A 22,193-nucleotide genomic window follows, 5' to 3' on the forward strand; every position below is an offset into this window, starting at 1 on the left:
TGTGTGGCTGCATTAAACTTCAAAGTATCTGAGGTTTGCAATAAATCTTTTTGCACTGATGTTGTCGAGCTGACAGTACAATCCGTCAGCACTTCAGACGGGAAGCTATTTATCATTCTTATCACTATCAGTATCTTGAGTGGTACACAGAGGAGAGGAACCTTGGACACCTACTGTGCATGTGGTACCGGTGGAGTGAAAGTATTCTAGTGTGATAAAAAAAACATACATTTCTGATCGCTGTTTAGCTGGTTGATGTTTATCATTTCAACAATATTTCTATTTATTTATTTCCATCACTGTCAGAAAAGAAGGTACTTTCTTACGTTCTTTCTTTTGTTGAACAACACAGTCCATCGACAACGTTCCAGTGGCACAACAAAAACTACACCAACAATCAGCCCTCACTGAGGACCACCGAGATGAGGCCGTTGTCAACACATGTAAACTCAATGAGTTAACAGATATTTAGACCAGCCAGGAAAGCCGCATGGCTAATTACGGGTGGCACAGATAATTAGCTAAAATGCTAAGTATGTGTTAGTTACTTAAGTTAAAATGCAATCAGCTGAAAAATTAACCTAGAAATGAAGGGACCTATGTTGCCTCAAAAAATGTTAAAACATCTCACACTTTTTAATAGTTAGTCATGCTGCAGCCACACAGTTCTTCTTTTTCTTACACATATCTATCTATCTATCTATCTATCTATCTATCTATCTATCTATCTATCTATCTATCTATCTGTCTGTCTGTCTGTCTGTCTGTCTGTCTGTCTGTCTGTCTGTCTGTCTGTCTGTCTGTCTGTCTGTCTGTCTGTCTGTCTGTCTGTCTGTCTGTCTGTCTGTCTGTCTGTCTGTCTGTCTGTCTGTCTGTCTGTCTGTCTGTCTGTAAGTTGCACTTCTTTTCAGAGTTTGACAGATCCTGTGACTTATATTCAGGTACGACTTATATATCAAATTGAAATGGTAATTTTTCTTGACCAGCATCAACCAAGGAGTAAAAGTCTATAGTCAAAAGAGGGTTCGATAGGGTTTTGAAAACTATCCTGCTCCTGTACCACTTAAAATAAGGTGACCAGACATCCCCGATTTCTGGGGACTGTCCCCGCTTTTGACGACCTGTCACCTGCAAAAGCTTTCCACGGAAATGTCCCTGATTTAAGTCTATCACGATGGATACACAATGGTAAAAAAGTTTAGCGCAACAAAAGGTATTTATCCAGCCCTGCCACTGTCCCGATGTAGTAGAAGAGCTGAGCTGAACGTGCCTTCCCTTCATGCAAAACAAACCAACTGCCAGGCAGAGATTTGTAACAAAAACAGACATATCTGGTTTTCATTAGAGAAATCTGGTCACCTTAACTTAAAAATTAATTGAAACATTAACTTGTAGACAACGAAGACTGAACACTTGTTTGTATGTTGTTTCAGTGTTTCAGATGTTTTGCTGTTTCAGGATGTGGAGCGTTGCGTGGTGCAGCTCGAAGGACGTTGACCGTGACAGAACCTTGTTATTGGGCTGTCTGTGAAGCTAATAACAGCTAGCAGTAGTTTACAGGTCTGTTGTGCGGCCGGGTTACAACTTTGCTGGTGCACATCAGCTTTATCCTGAAATGCGCTGGATGAAACCTTGCTGGCTGGATTTGCCAATTTACCCCATTCATCCTCCCGGGTATGTTCCAGGTTATTCAGCAGGGTGTGGATGCAGCTGTGTAATTGAATAAATTGGCTTACCAGATTAAAAGTCAGTTTTTAGTCTTGGATTGTGTGAAATGAATGTCTTAATAAATGTGTATAATCCGGTGCGATTTATATATGTTTTTATCCTCCTTATGACACATTTTTTGACTGATGCGACTCATATCCTGGAACGACTTATAGTCCAAAAAATATGGTAGTCTAGTTAGTATCTTTTCCTGTATTCTGTTTTTTCAGCACTTCTCTTACCTTCTTTTGAAATCTACAAAACAGTCTTCCTTTTATTTTTTACACCGTTCTGTTGCCCTATTTTCCCTAATTTTCCTTTTAATAGTGCTTTTATCCACTGACTCACTGTATGTGACACATATCGCTGCCACCCTTGTTATCTGTCATTTCATTTCCTTTCACCCCCTACGTATATGTGCAGGTATACAACTGCTAACCTTCTCATCTGAATCCAGTACAACGGTGGATGTCTATTCAAATATCAGGATGGATTTCTGAAGGATTTCGTTGTAAACTGACTAAAGATGAACTTGAAGCTAAACAGATAACAGCTCTTAACGTTCTCGTCTCCTCAATCCACACTACCAAAAGTAACAATGCATTAATTTCTGTAGTGTAAGCTGATGTCTTTTCTTTCTTTTACAAATAAAAACTTGAAAATTGTGGCTGTGTATTTGTATTTAAAACTCTATTTACTCTGATAACTTGCACTACTTGTGACAAGCCTTGTGGGGGATACAGCAAAAACGTGGAGGAGTGTGTTCTGGTCAAACGAAACCAAAGAAAAACACTTTGGTTCGACATGAAAAACTAATTGTAATACTTGATCATAAAAAAATTTATACTTGTAAAAACACATATAAAGAAACATAGAAGTGGCTGCATCAAGCTGTATAGATTGTTCTCTTCAGCTGCAAAACGGAAGCTGGTCACTGATGACAGAGCCATTCTGAAAAATGTGAGTACTTTTAGTCTTTATGGCAATTTCTGGATGTTTTTTTTTAACAAGTTTAAATATTTTTGATGCTTTTTGGGCAGGAATTCAACCAATACGTTATTTGCTTTGTGTGATTTTTTGTTTTGTTTTGTTTTGTTCCTTTATCTCTTTATTTGTAGTTTTTTTTTCTATTTTAGTCCAGGCTTCACAAATGTTTCATTTCGTTTTAGTTGCCTTTGTATGTGCCAACAACAGCCTCAAGCAAAATCACATATATATATTTTTTGGTCATATTGAACTTAAAGGTTGCTCCAAAGCGAGTGTTAATAATCTACACTTATCTTTCTCTACACGTTGAAAAGGGAAAACCTAAATGAATTGCTTCAGTTGGTAACAGGTAATTTAATTAAGTTGAACATCAACTTAATTTACACCTAATCTATTTAGTTTATAAGTTGTCAAGTCAAACCATTGCAAATAAATCAGGTCAGGTAAACCTAGTTAAATCACTTGTTACCAATTGAACCAATTAATTTAAGTTGTTTCGGCATTCTCTTTTTAGAGTGTATAATTGTGCACCCATCATTGTGTCCTAAGTTTTGAAGCTTTTTGAACTATCAAATTTCAATCAAACAAACATATTTGTGTCTTTGCTGTCAAACAAGTGCAAGTACAATCGCAGATATTAGTAGAGATAGTGGGATCCCTTGGTTATTTCAGCTGCATGAGAAGTGGTTTTGTATGATGTTGGATAATATTTGATGAGGAATTTGATTGGCACTCGGTTAATGACAACACAAAAAAACGAACAAAAGTAATGAAAGACTTAAAAATAATTGCATTTGCTGCGACTGGTTGAACTAATTTAAATGTTTCCTCTTCTTTTATTAAAGTGGTTTTAGTAAGTTTGCAGGTGTGGCTGCTGTCCAGCCCCCACTTTGGCACCACTGATTTGTTCATCTTTAATTTTTATTTATATATTTACAGAAAGATATTTTTTTTTACAGCAACAGTAGTTGTGTAACTATGAAGCTAAACCAGTGACAGCTTGCAATGATACTGAAAAAGAGATTTGACATTATAAAATCAAACATTGAAAAATTAAACATTGAAAATCACTTGAAATGACATCGAAAAAGAGATTTGGCATTGAAAAATTAAATAATGAAAAATTAAACATTGGAAAATCAAACATTGATAATCAAATATTGTTAGAAAGTAAGAACTTATGATTCTCATTTTATGCTGCAGCTCTTTTTTTTCCAATGAAAGATGTTTTCAGTGTCACTGCAGAGTTCCTTCAGCTTCGATCACTACAATTAGCTGTAAAAACTAAAAAAATAACGTTAATGAAAATAATACATTTTCTCGTGGTCGAGCATTGGTACTTGAATAGGAGCTTTCTGTAAATTCACTGCAGAGAGAATGAGAATATCATAAATTTTTACTTTTTAATAATGTTTAATTTTTAAATGTTTGATTTTTCAATGCTAAAACTCTTTTTTTGATGTGATTGCAAGGGATTTTTCCATGTTTGATTTTACAATGCCACACCTCTTTTCAATATCATTGCAAGCTGTCATTGGTTGAGCTCCATATGTTACCAAGTCAACTGGATTAGACACTGACGTACATCTGAGCAGGTTTTCTATCACATGCTATGTTAGTTACCAGAGAAAGATCTGTTTTCTTTAGAGGGACATCTGAATTTTCTTATGACTGGCAAACTAATGGTACTGGTCAGATTTTGAGTACAAATAATGAAAATAAATGACATTTACACATCTGAGTGAATGAAAAAGATATTCAAGAGCGATGCACGTTGTGTCGTCACTGCTGGCAAGCAAGAAATAATGAAATCTGTTCTGAGCCGCAACCTCTCCATGGTGGCTCCGTGGAGAATCCAGCAAAGAGTCAGCGAAAAGGGGGAAAGATGAAAACATCATCAAACTCTCACGCATCCTCCTGCAATCTTACTGTAACGTGTGAGGACGTGGTTAAGGAAGATTAAAGTGAAAAGGGCAATAATTACCCTGTCTGAACGCTCTCAACTCCTGTCAGTGGAGGATCTGTATGATCAATTCATTAGAGACTGTTTTTATTATAGAACAGCAGGATACCACAGTACTGCTCACATTCATCTGCATGAGGCATATAGGCAATAATTGCATCAGGAACTTAAATTGCTTAACTCTGTGTGTGTGTGTGTGTGTGTGTGTGTGTGTGTGTGTGTGTGTGTGTGTGTGTGTGTGTGTGTGTGTGCTAGTACTTGTAGCTAAGTGAGAAAATTTTTTATGCATTTTACTAGTAAAGGGAGGACCTTTTTTGGGCTGGATGTTAGGTTTGGGTTAGGCCATAGAAGGAGGGGAAAATTAATGGAAGTCTATAGAAGTCAAGGCAGGGTCCTCATATTGTATTTAAAACAAGGATGTGTGTGTGCGCGCTATTAAGAAATAATTAATCTACTACAGAAGACGATGATCCAGAGGGATGTCGTGTTCCTTAACACAGCTGGGCTGTTGATGCCAGTAGTATAATTTTGTTGCATTTGACAGGTGACGGGGGTGAAGACATGTGATCACTGCGGCTATAAAATCCGTAGACGTGCTTCTCTTAATTGTTATTTCAAAGTAAAATAAAATCCCTCCACTAGATGCCTTTATGTAAAACTTAATTGACAGACCTGGAATAGTGATTTCTCAAGTTCTAACATCTCCTTTGGCGTTCCGCCTTCAGGCGTGCGCTGGGGAGCCAAAATATTATGACACCTCCTGCTTAATATGCGGCCGGCGCTTCATACGCTGCCAACACATCTCAAGCTGGCCGAGAGATAGAGTCCAGAAGATCTCCGGAGGTGACCTTCAGTAACCAGGCACCAGCTGCGTGGTAACAGATCCTTCAAGTCATGTAAGTTTGAAGGTGAGGCCGCGGAGGATCAAACACGGCTGACAACATCCTGAACAAGACTTTCCCTTGTTCGTGTTTTCGTCTCTCCCCAGTTCACTGCCAGCGACTACTCACAAATAGATTGACCCTATTTTATGGCATCCCATCGATTTGGATTTTGGGAGTCTCTCCAGTCTTCACACCTGCCTGTTTCTCTCAGAGTTTGGAACAGTTCTCCTGATCTTCTTTTGCCCGAAAACAGTAGACGGGCCTTGACAAATAACTCGTTGTTCATATTCTGACAACATTTTTGTGATTCACGAAGTTAAGGGCTATTTTCACACGAGCTCATCTTTTATCCAGAGAGTGCAGTGCCTTAAAAGCATACAACTTGAACGTTTTTTTTTTATGACACACAAATACAAAGTGGAACATAATTGTGTGAAGTGTAAGGGGAATGAGGAAATACCTTATAGAACCACCTTCTGCTGCATCTACAGTATTCTACTGTAGCCCTGGATAGCCTCCAAATGGTTTTCTTCAAGAAGTGCCCTGCATTTAGCTCCATCCGTCTCCCCCTCAACTCTGACCAGCTTTCATGTCCCTGCTGAAGAAAGGAGATGTGATGTCGTTACCATCATGTTTCACCATCGGGATAGTGAGTTCCTGCAAATGATGTGTTAGTTTTCTGCCACGCATCATGTTTTGCATCCATCCATCCATCCATTTTCCAAACCGCTTCTCCCTCATGGGGTCGCGGGGGGTGCTGGTGCCTATCTCCAGCGTTCACTGGGCGAGAGGCGGGGTACACCCTGGACAGGTCGCCAGTCTGTCGCAGGGCAACACAGAGAGACAAACAGGACAAACAACCATTCACACACACACTTACACCTAAGGACAATTTGGAGTAGCCAATTAACCTAACAGTCATGTTTTTGGACTGTGGGAGGAAGCCGGAGTACCCGGAGAGAACCCACGCATGCACAGGGAGAACATGCAAACTCCATGCAGAAAGACCCAGGGTGTACTCGAACCCAGGACCTTCTTGCTGCAAGGCAACAGCGCTACCCACTGCGCCACTGTACAGCCCATGTTTTGCATATAGGGCAAAAAAGTTCCAATTTGGACTCCTCCCACCAGACCAACTTCTTCCACATCTTTATTGTGTTCCCTCCTTGGCTCGTGGCATGATGCAAATCGGACTTCTTACAGCTTTCTTGAACAATGGCTTTCTTTGTGTCGTGCCTCCATCCAGTATTTTAATTTCTCCTCCACTTTATCCCTGTTTGTGGGTCTTCCTGATGCTGGCGTTCACAGAACAGCAGCGTTTATCTTGAGAATAAATACCACAATGGTGGACAGATTCTTAAGGCCTATTGAAGTAAGGGAGGCTAAATAAAACGTAATGTGACACTTTGAATATTTTATTTGTAACAAAAAAACCCGAGAATACCACATATCATTTTCATTTTACTCTATATTTATGCAATGCAATCACATACAACCCCAATAAAGTAGAATAAAACAGCTCATGGTCATAACCTGACAAACATGTGAAAATATTCCAATAGTACAAATACTCTTGCGAGGCCCTATGATGTGCTAGTTCTTCAATTTTGGGTGGTTTATCAAATGTGTGAATGGATGTTAGTTTTAAAGGTGCTGACCCAACCAGCCGCTGGGGGATTAAGCAAAGCTCTGATCTCCATACTAATCAGCAGACTTGCTGTTTCCCAATTACTCTGCTGCTGGTTGACCTTTTTGTACAACTTCTGCAGTCTCCCTCGGGTATCGGGATGCGCCCAAAGAAACATTATATTTACATACCTTGTGCTGTGAGGCTGGGAGATTAGACAGCAATTATGTAACAATTGTCCAGGACCAAAGGAAGACATCAAGAAAGCAAGTAAGATATGAAAGTGCTCCTTTGCGGGTAAAGTGCTTCCCATTCAGGTCTCATAGGATTCTGATCAAATAACAAGCGGCCCTCTGCTCCAGTTTGTATTGCTATGCCCAAAGTGATTTATCTCCGCTGTTAGGTGCATCGACTGAACTGTTCAGCTGAGCATAAAGGATTCAAGGATTCAGACTGAGTCTAAGATGCAGTGATCACAGTGGCGTGCTGTGCCAGCCGTTACTCTCAATATCACCTGTTTCTTAGTCTCTGCCAGTCACAGGAACCAAAAAGCCGCCGTGTCCTCCATGAAGGAAAACAAAGGACGCAGCATACAAACTGCTGCTCTGTAATTGTAATTGCACTCTAAAAAAAGGGGATTAAAAAAGTTTGGAAATGTGTTAATTTTTTTTTTTTGACAGGATGGGGTAACCAAACTCCATGGCATGTTACATTTTACTCCTGCAGAAAATAAAACGGTAGTACAAGAAATAACCAGTGACAAATCTGTCACACTTCACCAAAGGAAAATGCATCATTACTCTGACCTTGGAGGTGTTTTTCTTAAAATACCTGTATATTGTTGAATTATCTGACCCAAATAACCAGCAGAAGACAAATCAATAAGTAAATGTTTAAAGTTAAAGTCATTATTTTTTCTTTTTTTTTTTTTTACTGTACTCCTCTTTTGATAGAGATACAATACAATATTTTTCAGCTGTTATGATTGAAAGAGAAGTGCAAGTGAATATATATACTAACAATATATTTTAACAAGTCTGTTATTGAAAGTCAGATACACTTTTTTCTCTTCCCCAGACTTTAATCACACTTTAACATGTATGTTAGCACAGCTATTTAACTTAAAATCTATCAGAAGATGGAAAAAAAGAAATTCAATGTTTACATCTTTTATTTACTTATTTACCATATAAAAACTGAAATGGGAATCATTGTATTGATTTCAAAACAGAAAAGCAGTCGTTCTTCCCACTGCTGCTAGAATGATCTGACATACTCACTATAATATTGCAATCTACAATATGTATTCCTTGTTATTTTGATAAAAAAAAAAAAAATCATACTTAACCAAAAGCATTGAATCTCTTCATCCTTCAGTCCCTATTATGGTAATTAAAGTATTTTGAAGTTGTTTAGCTCATTGTAGAGCAACACAAAAAGAATAATTGGCTGGTTAAATATTCAGCTTCCCTACATACATGCCACTCACAGATATAAAACTGTGTTTCTTTCAGAAAAGTGATGGGTGCCATTACTTGGATTTTTTTTTTTTCCGTAACAGTTCATGTTTTTTGTAACTTGAAATAATTCTCAAACAGCTGATTTTGTCTTTCTAATTAAAGGAACATGTGGGAACCTTCTTTCACCCAGTGGTCACTCCTGGGCTTTGCCTGGCATCTCATCACAAGGATTTTTATTTTGTCTTACTTCTGGATCATAACTTTTTTTAAAACCTCGATGTAAGTGAATGGCAAACTTCTGGACCTGAAGTTTGGCTTTGTCAGCCCTTCATCTTTGATAGACTCACTCGTCACAATTACACACGGCTTTTTACTCCCAGGTCTCAACCAACTAATTTATATCTGTGGTTTCCGAAACAGTTTTTAACTCTTAATAGATTCTAACGCACACAGGAACGTTAAGCATAGCTGAAAATATGTGCCAAAGAGAACCTTAGTGGAATACTGATTAGACAGTGGATTTAAGAGGGATTTATGGCAGGGATGAGCTCCTCATTTATTCTTTGTACTACCACCGTCATGTGTGTTGTCAGGCTTTGGGATGGGGCTTTGTCTCTGTCATCGTGTGTAGAGCTTTCTTGATTTTCAGCTACACGGGCATAAAAGACTTTAGAGATTGGGATATGAGCAAGCAAGATTGATCGACAATGAATCAATGCAACAACTCATCCAAAGAACAAAACAGGTCATTTATCATGATCAAAATCTGCACATTCAGGTTCAGAAACAGTCGAATGGGCAAGAGCATTGAATATTTATATGTACACACCTGTGTTGAAATATTTTTGCTATGTCCATTTATTAATAAAGAATAATCAGGTATAGCCACAAACAAGAAGGGTGGGTGGCTGGATGGATGGATGGAATATACAATAAAACTAATTGAAAATGGTCGATGTTATTAGTTTAAAAAAAATTTCTATAAGACATTTCAGACTTGTAATAATATAAAAGGTTTAAGTCATTTTTTCAGGTCTTTTGATATTTAGATAGTCCAAGATATGAGATATACTGTATCTGAATGCTCTATATCAGTGCAGCTGTAGGAGCATCCCCTCTCGTTGGAGCAGCAAACAGTACCAGTTTGTTGTTGGATCTCATATGCTATGCAGGGTGTTGGACTGGTTGAATGCTGCATGCTGCTGCTTTTGGACTTAATAAGCAGATTTTTCTCCTGTACCAGCGATGTTTACAGTCAGCGTGACGTTTCAGGTTCAGATTTAGATTCAGTTAAGTGCAGAGCGAACTGCATACCTCATGAGGGTCGAAAAATGCATAAGCTGACATGAAGTTTTGGATCGATCGACCTTCCTTACTTCACTGTAGCTGCATGAGAAACCTCAGTTCCCAAATAACAGAGTTTAGTGACACCTGGGAGTCATCTTTGGTGGACTTTGGTGTCATTTATTTTTTTAAAGTGGCTACAGAACGGCACAATTCGTACGAAGTTGCACACATAAACATTTTGCTTGTGATTAGGTTTAAAACAGCATACCCTTAAATGCATACTTTAAAAGTAAAATTGATGTGCACATGTGCACCCATTGCATCTTTCATTTATTTGTTATTTTACAGAATAAATGTCAGATTTAATGTGAAGGGGGGAAAGAAAACTTTGGAGGGGCTTCTGTGTGCGGTTTTATACGTAAAAAACCTGACATTTTCTCTGAGTTTTGTCTAATTTTAAGATCTGCTGTATTTATATAGGCAATACGCAAAAAACCTTCTGCAAGTCAGCTGGTAGATGTAAATTAAGCACTACGTTCTATACCTACCAGGACTGTCGCAGGCACCGATGAGATGGTATACGCCACAGGAATAGTGGTGCGGGAGCTATTTTCCTGTAAGATACAGGACATGTCTTATTAAGAGTAGTGCCACCCCCATGGAAGCCAAGTTTGGAAACTAAGATTAAGGCAACAGGGACAGAAATGTGTCAGCTGTCAGAGAAATGGAAAGGTGTGATCATCAAAGAAAGGCCATGGATATACTCCAGCCTGTCTCTACCAAAGGTTCTATAGACTGCCTTGCAATACCTCAAAGCTCTGGTTTCTCGTTTCAAGATGTCCACTAGAGAAGCAGAAGCAAGGAGAATAAAAACAATGTATTCTCAGTGGTAGGGTAATAACACGAGACTTTATGCAACCAGAGCTGAGACTGAGTAACACTGCAGAAGCGTCGTGGCAAGCTAGACATTACGTGGCACTGATGCCCTGTGACTGGAGGAGCTGAAAGACGACTGCAACAATGTCCCAGACCAGGATGAAATACTGATCACAACACGGAGTCTCAAGTATGAAAGGTTGGACTACACCGGGCCCTGTCCTGATCCGCACCCACTAGTTAAAGAACCTCTCCAGTTTCCACTCCAGGAACTCCCTGCAGCACAGATGAACCAACATGTACTGGATGTGATCCACTAAGGGTCAATGACTCAATGTCAGACAGTCCAGATCATGAAAAAAAACAAAAACCCAGAGAGGGACTACCCCGCTAAACTACTCATCTCTGCATTAAATGTTAGACCTGCCAGGTATAAAAGCAAAAAGTTGAGTAGTTATATGAGTCAAAACCAGAGTTGGTGTTAAGTGAGATCTTCTCCTTTTTCTTTTTAGGATTTTTTTAAAAATATTTGAACATCTTTTGTCAGTACTGGGAGCTTTGTTGCTGGTAAACTGTCACAACATCACAATTTTCTTCACATTTGTATAATAGTATCAACATAAAATAGCAAAGATTGCAAGATTAAATGTGGAAAATAGTTGTCATACCTATAATAATGTAGAAGCAATTACAGAAATAATATTTATTTTTTTTTTTTGAGAAATGCTCTGTTGTTTTGGAGAAACTTCACAGTTTATCAATTAGATGTAGAAGGGGTTTTATGCTTAACAGTATATCTTTGCATGCACAGAAGAACAATCTTTGAACGGGTGTAAGGGGAGTATTGAATTAAAAGCACAACATTTCCAAAGAAATTGTTGAAAGACTTTCAGGAAGTTTGGAAAACTATGACCCAGGATGACGACAACTAAAAAATTCCAATAAGGTCGGGCCCCGTTGGAGAAAAAAACTTTTGAGGAAATGTAGGGGGCACAGCACTGTTATGTACAGTACAGTGTGTTCTTCGACAACTACTGAGAAATAGATGATTTATTTGCCTCTTTTATTGCCACTCCTTTCCTACTGTTATGTCCTGTGTGTCACCTTTCTGACAGCAAGTCAAATATTTATATACCTTTATCTTGCTGAGTTTAGTAAGCTCATACAGCTGTCAGCTCAGTTTTATTTGGGTAGCCATTTTTTTAACCTAATTCAGTAATTTTGTGAACTATTCATTCACAAAACAGCATCAATTTTAATGTACAGTGCAAATCAGGATGCTCTTAGGAGTTCTTTCATTACTTTTACTTAACAAATTTATACTGATTATTCAAAATGCAGAATCTCAAATCAAATTGATTGCTTTATTCAACAGACGCGTGGTCCACAAAGAGATAAAAAACAAAAACAAGAAAAATTAATAAAAAAAAACAAAACAAATAGAATAAAAAATAAAAAATAAAAAAATCTTATAAAAGACTTGCATACCAATGTTTCCACAGAGCCAACTGGAATCTTAGCGCACTGAGAGAGGGATGTGAAAACATAACAATAAGACTATTCAATGAGCTGCCCAAACGACACATAAACCTGTATTTTAGATTTCTCACAAGTGCCTGGAATGTTCTGACGTGCGTTACAAAACATCTCATTTGCACTGAAGCGATTATCAAAATAATGACTCACTGAAAATTGTAACATTTACTTTTTTTTTATCTAGACATACAAAAGGGGTCTCTAACCTACTGAATAAGTATTTTCATGTCTTCCGGAAGCATGGGTATTTCTTCTAAAAACAAACAATGCTAAAGTAAAATCTTCTGCATCTATGGCATGTTACATTTTCTGCATTTTCAGATACAGTAAAGTGTCAAAGTATGCATCTCCCTTCTCTACAATGGCACATTAATACCACAAGTTTCACTTAATTTTCTTAGGACCATGTAGAATAGATCAAATCAAAGTAGGGCACGTGTGTGTCAAAAAAAGGAACATTATGTGTGTTTTCAATCCGCAATGAGTCAACATTTCATGGAACAAGTACAGCTGCAATAACTGGATATGCCTCAAACAGCTTTGCATGTCTAGAGATTCAAATGCTTTCATGCAAAATAGCTCCAAACTGAGACAGATCAAGATTTTCTGTGAAAGACAGAAAATCTTGACAAAGTTCAAGTCTTGCAACACATTTTCAATTAAACTTAGGTGAGGGCGTTCACTAGGCCGTTCTAACATATAAATATACTTTGATGTAAACCACCCAATTGTTACTCTGGGTGTATTTTTAGACACATTGTCCAGCTGGAAGGTAAACTCCCATCCCAGTCTTCACTTACTTACAGTTTTCCTCCAGGACTGTTTGTTTTAAGCTCCATCCATCTATCTAATGACTCGGACCAGCTTTTATGGGACTGCTAAATAAAGACAACCCACAGCATGATACTGTGGCTCATATGGAAATATTTTGCTTAAAGTGATGTGTAGTGTTACTTTTAGGCCATATGTACATTGTGTTTTGCATTTGGCAATACTAGTTTAGTCTCCTCTGACTAGAGCACCTTCTCCTGCATGTTTAATGAGTCCCCTACATGGCTTATTATTATGTACGTGGACGCCTCAGTACGTGTTGGAACACATCGTGCGTCGGCAAAAAATTGGATGGGTTTCTCCTACTCTAGGCTAGCATCAGAGCCAATGGAAGTCAATGCAGAGGAAGGAACCATGCCCGTATTTTGCAATAGTATTGTAACCGTAGGCTGCAGTAATGAAAGTAGATTATTTAGTTTGGGCATAGATTGGTTCAGAAGATGTGTTTTTACTCAGAGAGCACATTACAGAAACCGGAGGTCATTTGTCTTCTCTGTATTTCACAATGAAGGTTGCATCACGTTGCAAAATTAAGTAGTTACAGAGTGCCAGCACACGCAAGAATCTGCAAAACAATTCTTTTTGAAGGGTCTTAAGCTCCAGCCCCAGTTGCAAGCAGGGTAACGTAAGACGCTGGAATGACCTGGAAATTTTAAAGATCACTTTTCCAGGCTGTCAACACACATGCTGTGTGCAAATAAATCAAGGAATCATTGTTGTTGGTGTGTACAGAAGGCTCATGATTGTGTGTGTGTGTGTGTGTGTGTGTGTGTGTGTGTGTGTGTGTGTGTGTGAGAGAGAGAGTAAAATAAATTTAAATGAACAAACTTGTTTATTTAAACATCAATGTATTCATTTTTGCATTTATTAATGCGTCATACCATGTGTCTGTAGAGCATAAGCCAAAGTATTTCAGCATGAAAGCAGGCGTTTTTTTAATAAATTTGTTAAGACAGGGCAATTCAGCACGAAAACACGTTTAATGTGTGACAGCGTCCTGTATCTTCTACATCCCTGTCGTTAGCAACAAACCAGACCAGTAAAAATCGGGAAAAGATGTGGGTCATTATCATTTATTTTAGTTAGGCAAACAGCTTCCTCAGTACAAACAAATGCACTGGGAGTGAGTGAGGGAGCCAAGAAAGAAAGAAAGGAAGAAAGAAAGAGAGTGAGTAAAGTACTCTTTCTTTATATAACACCTTTCACAGGATAAAAACCACAAAGTGCTTCACAATAAAAACAACCACAAAACAACACAAAAGATAATATGAAAATGCAATATCATAGCATAAAACTTGTTAAAACTAGTTAAAAGCCATTCGGAACAAATTGGTTTTCAACTTCAGCTTCTTGAGTCAAGACAGCGCAAAGATGGAGGCAGTTTGTCTGATTGACGCTTCTCCGTGTCTTGGCCGGTTTGGAGCTGAGTCTTATTTTTAGATGATGGTTTGACCAGCACTTCTGAAGGCAGTTGGTTGCACCTGATTTTATTCAGGGGTATGATAATAAAGAGAAGATGCATATTATAATGATCAGACATTTTTGTATTTAACAAAATACAGCCCAATAGATAAATAAAATCAGTTGTTTTTTTCTTTCACTTCACAATGAACAGTTATGAGCAACTTTGTGTTGGTCTCTTAATCCTAATGAAAACATTCAAAGAAGAACTGTAGTTACCTTTTTGACATTACATTTCATAGCCTTTATTGTCATTGTGCATGTGCACAACAAAAACTATTGCATTCCCTGTACCTCATTAAAACACACAATGAAAATAACATGCAAGACGGTTTAAATTTTTTTAAAAAGGATACACACCAAGTGCTACATAAAGTGCATTGTGCCATTTAAGCTATGTCTGATTACAGGAGTATTGGTTGATAACTTTAATGGCACTTGCATAAAAACTCTATAAAATTCTGGAGGTCCAGGCCCGCATGGATTCATAACACCTTCCTGATATCAGTGACTCAGACAGATCATGTCCTGCATGAGAAAAATCCTGTATGATTATTTTTGCTTAGCACAGGCATCTGGTGTTACAAAGGTCAGACAGTATGGGAAGTGGTGTCTTTATAATGTCCTAGGCTGACTTATGTTCTCTCTTAAGAGTCTTCCTGTCAGTTGAGGTGCAGCTTGTAAACCACACAATGAGATCATGAGTGATGATGCTTTCAACAGAACATTTATAAAAAGGCAGCAGCAGCTTCTGGGACATATTAACTCTCCTTAATGACCTCAAAATGTGCATTTGTTTCTGGCTTTTTTTTTTTTTTTTTTTTTTACAAGAGTAGTGGTGTTAACAGTCCATGTAGAAACCCTGCGAGATGTGAGTCCCAAATAATTTGCAAGCGCTGACCCTCTTCTCCATGCCATCTCAGATGTTTAGAGGGAGGGGTCCTCCCCCGTCTTCCTGAAGTTGAACACAAGTTCATTGTTCACCTTGACAATAATTATTAAAAACTGGAGCTTTAGACAAATGTTTCACTAAATGCGTCTTTGGCAAAACTGTATGAACCTGTAATGTTTCTTTATAAACTTAGTGATACATTAACACTCGGAGGAAAGCGTCAACCCAAAACTGAATAAACATCTTGCCAAGTCATATTTCAAGCATCAAAAATTCCAGAGCAGCCGGTGAGTGTCTGAGCAGCTCTGTTTGATGAATAGCTATTTTAGAGGCTATGGTGTTTACTGAAAACCACTAAAGACTGCATCCCTCGAGGGGTGTCATTTTAGAACTCATTTCAGAGCTCATTTTCTGTCTGAACGTGGTTTTGGACAAAGGTAAATCAGGAAGCCGAGATGAAGATCCCAGTCAAAGTAAAATGATGGAAAACAAAGTGAGGCACGGAAGGTGGTCATAAAGGCTGTTCTTCAGAAACATCATTAGCCACCAGCTGTTTCCCTGTCTGTCAGGCTGCTGCCGTCCAATCTGCACAGTTTCCATGCAGAATAATCTTATTTATCCTTCCTCTTCCCATAACTTTATGCCATCCTTCTGTATGATTAAAAAGGAGCAGAGGGAAGGGAGTGGAGATATTTAAATGTGTCATCGTGACGAGTTTGAGACGGCATCTTCACTTATATCTCCCATTAATCATGGTTGGTTTGATTTTTGCTGATGAGTGCAAAGCTCTTTAAAACTATATCAGTAAAAGTGAGAAAGACACTAAGGAACCTTCTCAAACAGTAAGGTTGAATCTTATAAAACATTTGATTGGCGAGGGTCAAATCATGATTTCTGTACAAACTCATAGCTTCCTTAGCTTACATTTCCAAATTGTTTCACAGGCTTTTATAAAAGCTGTTTTGGAGGCTATCTGACGAAAACGTCATTAGCATAATGTTAATATTAGAACTAGGACAGCTGCCTAAGAATGGCTAATACTAATAGCTTAACCTTTAATTCAGTTTGTCATTAAACAGCAAACATAAGACATTCCAACATCATTACAGAGTTTTGCCTAAAATCCAATTATGAAACAGACTGCAGTGGGTGGTAATCTATTGTTTTCGGTGAATTTGGAGTGCCTGTAATTATGGTAATTACCCTGCTTTCACACAAAATCATGTTCTTCAGCAGCAAAACAGAAGCTCTTTATATTTATTTATTTATTTATTTTTTTTTTCATTTTAAAAAATGGACAGGAATGCTCGCTCAGGATGACAGTTTGCTTCAAAGCCGGTGACTCAATGCTGGCAGCCGTGTTTTCTTGGATCCCACCAAATGGCTTAATAAGCTGTACTAAGAACAATTTGAATTGCATGAAACTGAATTTCAATCTGCCTACATGACTGGATTGAACTGACTGTGTATGTCCTCAAATAAACTGGATCTATTAATTCTGTAAAAGGGACAGAGGGTAACTAATTTAGCTTTTAAATTAGCAAAAAACAAATATTACCTTAATAAATACATATTCTGGCAAAGTCTAATAACCTCACATCAAATATGAAAATATTCTCCTAACTTAGAACTTGTACTTTATAAATACATAGGTGTTGGTGCACCCACCGGGAGGCATCATGTTGCATCACTATTTCTGATTTCAGTAACCAAAAGCCAGATAGTAAACTTGTCAGCCATACAGGTACGCGTTTTCCCTCTCTGTCTTCCATATGAAGACGTGCTGTTGGTGGAGGAGGAGGAGTATAAACAAGCAAAGACGACTGTAGATCATTTTTATTTTCTGTTTAAATGAAGGACTATCCACACTCTATGCCCAGTGAGAGGGAATAAAAAGTAACCAAGAAAAGAAAAAGAGTAATAACCGGGAGAAAACGATAGTCTACATCGGTTACTATAACCAGGTGGGGATATTCATGAGGGTTTTAAAATGGATGTGGAGGTTGCAGGGTTGCTGCTGGACAGGTACGTTAATTCAACATAATAGTGAAGTTTATTTTGACTTTATGTTAGAAACAGGGCAGCGTAGTCCAGGAGCGACAGCTCATTTATTTTCTTTTATTTCCAAAAAATTCGTCCAATATACCTTTAAGTGCCTTGAGACCACATTTGCTGTTTTGTGGTGTACATGGTCAGTGTTAAAAAATATATTGCAGTACCAAGAATTCAACCTTAGCTACTAGGACTGTTTAATTAGGTTTAAAAAAACAAAATAACCAAAATAACAACCAAATAATAAAAATCAAAAGAGCAGAGGCCTTACAGTAATCCCGTTGTCACAGTTCAACATGTCAAAACAGAAAATGTGATTATTAGTAATGGTTTTGATAACTTTACTCATCCCTATTGTGGACATGTTACACCACCGACACATTAGAATGCATGCACAGCCTTGCTAAACAAATTGACATATCTCACAACCCTGAACTTTTTCATAAAAAAAAAAAAATAAATTATGTTTGCTGCTTATAGTCCCCTCCCCCCTCCCCCTCCACACACACACACACGAAAAAATGCATTAGGCATATTTGCATGTTCATTTGGGAAAGTCTGATATTGAATTGATATTTTACTGTGAGAGCACAGAAAAGGTTTTTGTTGAATATGTTTCTCATGAAGAGCATAGTTGTGAAGTCATGGCTGCACATTATAAATGCACCACCACTACCGGGTCTTTGTAAAGGTCACTTCGAGTCAAAAAGCAGGGTTCATTTGTCTTTCTATCAAACCTAGAAGAAATTCTCCAAGGCAATTTTCACACCACATTTTCTGCACAATGTCTTCCATATGCCGACTGCTTTACGACTCAGAATTTGTGAATAAAACAATGTCCTAACCACCCATTAAACCTGAGACATCGTGGCTCAAGATCAGTGAGAAGAGCAGTTGTTTGGAAGTTGGAGGGTTGTGAGTTTGATTACAGGATCTGGGCTTATATATTATGTCACACAAAGATTGTGGGATTTCTTATAGCTTCTTAGTGCCGGTAAGGGACATTGCAAGCTCCCTATGCTAAAAAAGCTATGTTAGGAAGCATATAGGCTCCTTTTCCTACCTCCTTCTTTACTGACTGCACTATTTGAACAGCACTTATCATGGGGACTGCTGAATCACTTCCACTTTGGCTGAAGAGTCCTTACCGATTAGTCCCGTTTGGATGCAGCCCTGATCTCTTGGTCCTCTGCCTCCACAATCCCCAGAGTTCAATGACAGACTCACCTCTGGTTTCCCCTGTCGAAGAATATCCTCTCTGCTCTCTCCTGGAACTGCTGCCTGGACCCTTTGACTTACAAACACCATAACTCACCTGCCTGTCAACCATCCAATGCTCCAACACTCACCTGCTCCGTCTTTGTCACCGTTTCCCCCCCGGAACAAAGAAACAACCATCATCTACTATATGCCTCACACACCACAATCTGCCAACCCTCGGAGGATATACTCACCTCTTCCCTGGGTTTACCTTCAACAGTAAGAGTCAGTTTTCTTATCACCACCGTCGCACACGTTTCCTATCTCACAGCATGTAATAATTACCTGCCTCTCCTCTTCGGTTGACATCCACTCCTGAAGAGACATTAATTATTTCCATTGTATCAACAAACACTTTGAACCTTCCTCAGTTGTCCCGTAGTTGTTTCTTGTACAAGGGTCTCATTGCAAACCATTATGTCACCCATGGCATGATGCAACTGTAACCACGCTTGGCAGTTGGTGTTCATATGCCTAAAATTGTCAATTCTCCAAAAATGCTTTTTGTCATTGTAGTCAAACAGCTCAGTCTTTGTCTCATCCAACCATAAACGCTCTGTCCAGAAGACATTTGGCTTGCTTATTAGGGCAGCTGCTAATTTCAAAGCAAGGTGCTGATTTTAGAGCAGGGGATTTTTATTTTTTTTTCGTGGTTGGCACTGACTCCTTTGACATAAAACTGGTCTCACTGTGGAAAGTGACACTGGAGTTCCCAGAGGTTTGCAGTTAATGTCAGGGTCGAGCCAAGGTAGGTTCCTGGGCCAGAAAGCCAATGCTTTTGGCCAAATGTGATCAAATATCCAGCCAAAATTAAAACAGAAGTTTGTCCATTGCGGCAAAAAGTATCCGGTTGAAGTGTTACTTGCTAAAGGCCATTAAACTAACTATTAGTGGGAGTGTTTATAAAGATGTGAGTCCATATCTATATGTTTTGACGGTAATTTTAAACTTGCACTCTTTGTAGTTATGGTTAAAGATAATATTATCATATCATAAGTCTGTCATGGAAAACATACAGTTTAAAAACCTTATTAAAAAGATAAATTAATTTCCCATTGATGTCAATGATGACTGCACATGACTGATGACTGAACTGAACCGCAATGTAAGGAATCCAGTGTTATATTTTGCTAATGTAAAGTCATGTGTTTGTGTATATCAATAAAAATAGACAAGATGGTTTTAATCAGCTATTCCTCAGAGCTTTTAAAAAATTGAAGGTTGAAAAAAAAAGATGTTCTGAACAGGATGGCGGTGGAACAGAGGAGCCACCTGAAAGCACCAAAGAAGAAAATAAGAGCCTCCTTATGCTGTGTGTGCCTTCGCTTAGCAGCACTCTCACGTCTCTCCCAAAGCACAGAACAGAAGGGGGGATAAGAGGGAGAAAGTCTCCAGCCATTGAGGAGATCTCTCTCTTTCTTTTCCATTTTTTGCTGATGTTTTGTTATGATGGATTGTGCAGACTGAGTGCCATGATGTGCGTATTTCTGGGAGCGCTTGTGTTGTGACCAGTAGGGTCGCTCATCGATTCCAAGCCATCTCTACTAAAGCACTAATAAGACACTTGGCATTTTCCCTGGTGCGATATCACTCCCTTTGTGGGCTTCCACCCCTTGCCAGTTATTGGAGAGAGTGGAAAAGTGTGTGCCTTTTCTGTCTGTCGAAGTTTTGTGGTTTGTGTCTGTCTTTAGTTTCACACGCGCTTCCCCGGCCACGTGTGCTGGTGTGTGTGGTTGCATTAAGTCTGTTATGTTCAGTTCAAGTGCAAAGCACAGATGTACACAGCTTTGTGTGCGTGTCTGTACATACATATGGGCATATGCCGTGAAATGATAGATTATATTATGTGAATCGAGATTAGTGGTAACATTACACAAATCCTGATAGCGGGAGGAAGGGAAGTCCACAGTGGGTAGAGGGATGAGATGAAAATGTCACCTTGGAAGCCACTCAACACTTGCTGAGGCCTGATTGCCCAAGTGAGATCCAGAATGTCATCTGATTTGGAAGGAGAATCATCAGCGAATATGGTCTGATCCCCGTCTAAGGAGAGGGATTAGATGCAATGTTGGAGATGAGATCAGCACCGGCAGATGGAGCATTTACTCAAGCGAGAAGTTTGAGAAAACCGATTCAAATTCACATGGAAGCTCGCTGGGATGTGTTTTCCCTCCCAAGTTTGCTGCCAAATGTTTTGAATCCTCTCTGAAATTAGCGATGTAGACTGGGTGAATTTGGAAGATGTTTCATTTATTGTACAGTAGGCATGGATGAGATTCTCATGGTGCTAATCTTGAGTTATACTAATTCTCTCTCTCACTCTCTCTCTCATGCAAGTGGTCACATTTTCTCATGTGGCCTTTTTTGAAAATTGACCTACCCACCCCTGCACCACGCTCTCTAAAGCAGGATACAATTGACAGTTGTCAACAAAACCATGCTGGACGTCCCCGAGGATGTATCTTCTCTGCACTTGCAAAGTTACCTGTTAGATTTCAACAAAATGTTGTCAAAGCTAAGCAACAAAAACAACCTAAGTTTCAAAGTTTTAAAAAGTTGGCAATCTCACGAGCGCATATAAAAAAGTTTCAAAAAGTATCTCAGTATTTGAAAAAGTGCTGGACCAGAAATCATCCCTATTCCATGTTTTTTAGTGATTTTATCAAACTTATTGCACAGGAATTTAGGTCAAGTATTTTTGTTTTCCATGGCTTTATTTTCAGCAGTGTCCTACAGCCAGTCCCATCACTGTTTCTCTGATATCTTAATGAAGAGGGCGGTAAACTGTTGGAATGAAATGACATCTGTGAGGACTTCAAATCACAATTGTTGAAAACCTTGATTTACCTTGTTGCTGATAACTGCCCCGTGTCTTTTCTACAGTGTTGTGAATTTCCACTTGGTCAAATTTAGACTTTATAAATCCGTCATGCAGCTCACTTAGCATATTAACAGTTTGTCCAGTGGGGCGCACTCCAGTTTGTTTTGTGCACTTAAGCATCTTAACATGGCAGCTGGAAAAATTGAGTGCTGCAATTATGTATGTAACCACTGAATAACAAAAGGAAAAAAAGCACATCGGGAAAATGGAAAGCATGAAATTTGAAACATGCGTGAGAATGCTTCCGCTTGTTTTTGTACGTCTGAGAGAGCACTAATATATCTGTATTTACCAAACCAAAGAGCCACCTCGCAAGAGCATGAAAGAGATACGCCATAACCCATGAGCGGGGAGTCTCAAGGCCAGCAACCTCCAAAGTAATAAATTTGTCTGAGGAAAAAAGGATGACAAATAAAGGCCTTTAAATGTTCCTATTTCTCTCCACGTCAGATTGAATGGATGTCTCAGCAAGCAGTGCCACAAATTACC

Source organism: Fundulus heteroclitus, chromosome 7 (assembly GCF_011125445.2).
Source record: "Fundulus heteroclitus isolate FHET01 chromosome 7, MU-UCD_Fhet_4.1, whole genome shotgun sequence".
NCBI classification, from domain to species: Eukaryota; Metazoa; Chordata; class Actinopteri; order Cyprinodontiformes; family Fundulidae; genus Fundulus; species Fundulus heteroclitus.